Source organism: Papaver somniferum, chromosome 4 (genome assembly GCF_003573695.1).
Source record: "Papaver somniferum cultivar HN1 chromosome 4, ASM357369v1, whole genome shotgun sequence".
NCBI classification, from domain to species: domain Eukaryota; kingdom Viridiplantae; phylum Streptophyta; class Magnoliopsida; order Ranunculales; family Papaveraceae; genus Papaver; species Papaver somniferum.
In genome coordinates this window covers 106,963,353-106,968,347 of record NC_039361.1, presented here as the reverse complement: position 1 = coordinate 106,968,347, position 4,995 = coordinate 106,963,353, and the positions used below count along the sequence as shown (strand labels likewise).

General features: G+C 34.5%; 1 long non-coding RNA gene across 2 annotated transcripts; it reads left to right on the top strand.

The window, feature by feature from the left end:
- Nucleotides 1–1,108: 1,108 nt before the first annotated feature.
- LOC113274151 lies at nucleotides 1,109–4,029 on the top strand. 2 transcript variants are annotated; one of them, XR_003322829.1, is made up of 3 exons: nucleotides 1,109–1,123; nucleotides 1,693–1,823; nucleotides 2,488–4,029. It is a non-coding gene; the product is annotated as an uncharacterized LOC113274151 (long non-coding RNA). The 2 variants fall into 2 exon arrangements; XR_003322828.1 differs by having other exon boundaries at nucleotides 1,118–1,248.
- The last annotated feature ends 966 nt before the right edge of the window (nucleotides 4,030–4,995 follow it).

Genomic DNA, 4,995 nt, shown 5'->3' with positions numbered 1-4,995 from the left:
GAGGCTGCATAACAAATATATAGTCGGTTTTCGAAATTTTCCCCTAAAATGATGATCACCTCCGATTTTGTATAGTTATTTGTGTAGATCTCTTTAAAAGATTTCCAATGACATAGAATTTGTAAAATTCCAAGGCACGGGTTTTTAGATATGTTATATCCAAGCTGCGTTGCCAATTATATCCCTGAAAAATTAGGATGCACAACCCGTTATGCAGTCATTATTCAAAATTTCATATAATAATGGGTGTCATGAAAACTAAAAATAATATTGGGAGTGAGAATATTATTTTTTTTTGGGACTGAGCCTAATTTTCCGTTGTTATTACTGTATCTCTTGTTTAGTACTAATGGATCATGAAAATCTAGTTTGTACATCACATGCATTCTAATCATTGTCTAGGAATGCTACCGCCTTCCAGTTGTAGTTTAGCCAAAGGTCTGTTCAAAAGAGCTAGCCAAATAGCAAGGTTGGTTTAATTGTTGGTTTTTCTTGAAGGAAATTTATGGGCGAGGTAGCTTACTATACGAAGTTCCAATTTGATGGAGATTTTGAACACATTAGATAGTACTGAGTTTATTCGAGACTGATGTATAAATCAGTTTTTTTTTCTTTTTCTGATCGGTAGACTGATGTATGCATCCAAGTTGTAGTAATTTCTTAAAGTGGCAAACGGGATTCATGTTCTTCAGAAAGTCTCGACGGAGTTCTTGGATCAACTAATATTCCTGGAATATTTTCTTTACATGGTTCCCAGTGGCGAACGCACAGTGGCTTCAAGTGGGGTCAGCAGACCCCACTGAATTCCACCATTTGTGTACTAATTTTCTGAAAATTTTAGCTTGTGACCCCACTGACATATGAATTTAAGTCTTTGACTCCACTCAGAGAATTTTCTGGGCCCGCCACAGATGGTTCCAATGGAATGTTTGGAGAGTGTGTTTACTTGAGATGGATGATGGCCATTACTTTGAAGAAGGATGGCAAGACTTTGTGATTGGCAACTACTTGATCATGTTGTTGATTAAATAAGTTATCCTAAAAATTAAAATACCAACAAAACTGGAGTATATAATGTACCCAAAACCGGTCACCTCGTGATAGTTTATAGTGGGAATTAAGTGTTAGTCTCTCCCGGATGAGCTCATTATGTGATACTAGTTGGAGAAGAAAAACAAGAGAGAATAGAAAGGCTATGAGGAGATAAAACCGAGTCAACCCAGTTCCTTCCTATAGTGGGAATTAAGTGTTAGTCTCTCCCGAAATCTTCCATGAAATTTTGATCTTCTTTTCTTCAATTCTTCAATCTGTAACGGGATTTTGATTCAAAATCTCTTTTTTCTTTCTAATATTGTTTCCTTGATTTTGGAGTTTCATTAATTAGTGTTGTCTCTGTCGCCTCTTGGAAAATTTAGGTCTTTTCAATTTTTTCAGAAATTTCTTCTAATCAATTTTGATTTTTAATATACTGGTTTTCTTTTGAAATTTTTCTATTGAATTGGGGTTTATCTTTCCCAACTGTTCTCCTGTTTTTTTCAATTGTCATATTTTCAAATCAATTTTAACCTAATTTCCTTCTTTCAATTCTTATTTGGAACCTGTTTCTTTCCTTGTAAAACCTTTCAATTTCATTATGATTACAATTATTACCAAGTTCATCATCATCAGTTGTTTTCTTTCCTTGAATTTCAGGGGAAGTACTGTTGGAGCGAAAGCTCGGTGGAGACCATCTCAGGTCAATTTCTCGGCGACGAGAGAACAGTTGGTGCTACAGTGCAATGGAAAACCTAATCTGCAGGATAGGATTTTTATCTGGAGCCCAAGTAAAGTATCTTTCTTTTTAGATGTAGACAAAAATGTTAAGCCAACAAATGGGTCTGTGGGTAGAGTTTTAATCATTTCTAGCAACATTAAATCATCATTGGGGTTCACTATTGAAACAGTTTGCAGCATCAATATTGCATCATCCGTCAGTGATAATAATACTCACAACTTTGGTATTAACAATTATTTTTCACAAGTGGAGGATGACTTGAGAAGGAGTAGTGTTATAAAACTTTTGCATTCTTATTTTAGTAAGGTTCAATCAGATAATACCCAGACCAAGTTACAAGTGTCACATATGGTCAGTAGAAACAGTTCTAAATCAACATGCAAGAACAAAATCTTCATGAGTAATTATTCTCTGTCTTCTTTCCCTCAATGCTTACAAGTGTCACCTACAATAGTAACTTGCAACCCTCACAGAAATCTTTGCAGAATAGCCTATATAAACCCACATACCAAATTCTTTAGTCTCACAAATCACAAACATAAAAACAGATACAAAAAAACTTCTTCAAAACTTCAAAACACTCACAGTTTACACAATTCAGTTTTTGTTCTTTCTAGTTTCTGGAAAATGTCTGATGTTCCAACTAGAAATTACATTGCTCATCTTAATGATGTTCTTCAGGATCAAACTCAACCATTAACTCACTCTGCCAGGTACTATATGGAATTCCTCAGAGATGCTGCTAAGGCTATTGAAAAAGGAAAGTTTCCAAGGGTGATAGTCAAGCTCTTAAGGAAATAAAAAAAGGTGATGACCCAAGAGGTCTTACAACTGGTGAAATGGCTTATGCTCTCAACATGGCTTGATCTCCAACTGGAAGGCTTATCATCAAGAAGACAGCAAATCCAAAATTTTTTATCATCAAACTCTCTAATGCTAGTGACTTTGCTGAAGCTATTTACTCCATTCTAAACAGAGTACATGGGAAACTTCTTACTATGCGCATGTGGAGCAGTGAAACAAGAATAGAGGATATTGACTTTGATTCTCATGATTTCTGGATCAAGTTTGAGCTTAGAGGTGACTTGGTGGAGAAGGGTTATGTTTCTAAACAAGTTGCTGATAAAGTGGGAAGAGTTTTCACTCTTATTGGTCCTCTAAATTCACAAGGAGAGTACTAAGCTCATGTTCTTACTGATCTTAAGAAGGTTCTTGTTCATCAAGTTAAAATAATCATTCTTGATGGTATGGATAAAGAAACAATCAAAACCAGAATTTTCTTCATGGTGATCCCACGTGGTACATGTAGGAAATGTTGGTTGGTGGATGGCGATCACTCTGAGGAAAAATATAAACCAAGAATCATTGCATACAAGAAGAACTTACCTAAGGTATATGTCTATAATGAAGAAGCTGAGGATGAAGGAAGTGCAAATGAGGAAATCCAACAGCAAGAAGGACCAAATGCTAACAGAATGGAGTCACTGGCAACAGCAGCTGCAAGCTTTCAGATTTACGACAATGAATTTGACAGAGTAGAATACCCGACCAGAGGCATCAAAAGGAGGAGGATTGACAATGATTATTCTTTTAATGAGGAGGTAAATGAGAATTTAGGTAGTGCAAATGTGGATAACATTGGATAAGGAAGGAGAACAAGTGGAGGAAATACTATAGTCTTAGAAGGAGGAAATACTATAGTGATCAAAATACTGAAGAGATAAGAAGAGCTCCAAAAGGGAAGGCTCCAATGATTGAAGAGGGTAGAAACTCTAAGAAAGAAAAGCAGAAGAAAAAGAAAGCAAATTGGTTCAGACTCTTAAGTCAGTATGCAGTTATGGGTAGAAGGAAGAGTTTGGTAATCAATGAGCCAAGTGAAGAATTGGATAAGAATTGGCAGATGGTAAATAATGAGAAAATCAACATTCCAATTCAAGTTGCTGAAGAAGTTCTTAATGAAACAAGCAACATCAGAGGAATTGGTGAGGCACTGATTCATCTTTCAAACTAAAGTAATCTAAATATGGCAGAATTGAAGAAATAGCCTGTAATGATGAGGAGAATGCTATTTGCTGGGGTATAATTGAGGCAGAAAAGAGCATCAAAGCAATTACTTAGATGGTAACTACTGAAGATCCAACTGGCATCACTTTCCTATGGATTGCAACATAGTTGATGAGGTAACCCTATTTCATAATTTTTACTATAAAATCACCCTCAAAATCTGTTTGAATAAATATGTCAGGTCATTCTATTTTTTCTATAATATGTTAATGCTTTATATAATGATTAAATTCAATTCAAGAAGTTGTTGCATGCAAAGTTTAGGAGCTAAAGTCTGGAATTATTTTTTAAATGAGCATGTTTCTATAATGTTGTTGTTTTTAAAATGCACTCTGAGTGGTTTTTTTCCTTACTATAAAAGAATGTTGTTCTGTTACATGGTCATGGAAGATCAACATTATGGGTATGACTTTAAGGTATTATCCTGGAATCTTCAGGGTATTAGAGCAAGTTTAAAACAAGATCATTTGAACCATATGAGTAAAACTTTTAAACCAGATTTAGTTTTTCTATCTGAAACAAAAGTCAAAATGAATGTAGTGGAGAAAGTTTTTGGTAATTTGATGATGAAGGACTGGTTTATCATGCCATCAATAGGTAGATCTGGGGTTTTTTCAGTAGCTTGGAATCAGGGAGTATCTTCTAAACTCATTTTTTTATGGAAAATGTTTTTAACTTTCATGTCATTAAAGATAACATTAGTGTTAACATTACTTTTATATATGGCTCTCTGGATAGAAAACTTGGAATTAAGCAATGAGACTTCATTTATAGCTTTAGTGATTGTAATATACCTTGGGTATTAATAGGGGATATGAACTTCACCCTGCATAAATATGAGAAAGAAGAAGGTAATGACACTAGTTCAAGTTGTATGGCTTATGTGTATAGCTGTATTCAAATTTAGGTTTGGTAGATTTAAAATTTACAAGATTACATTTTACTTGGACAAATAAGAGAATTGGTAATGAAAATATTCAAGAAAGAATTGATAGGACTCTTGTTAATCATAAATGGTTTGAATTTTTTCCTCAGTCCTGTACTAAACATCTTACGAGAGTTTTATCTGACCATTCTCCAATTATGCTTAATATTTCTCCTAAATTAGAGAAAAATAATAGACCATACAGATTTATGAGGTGCTGGCAAGAACATAA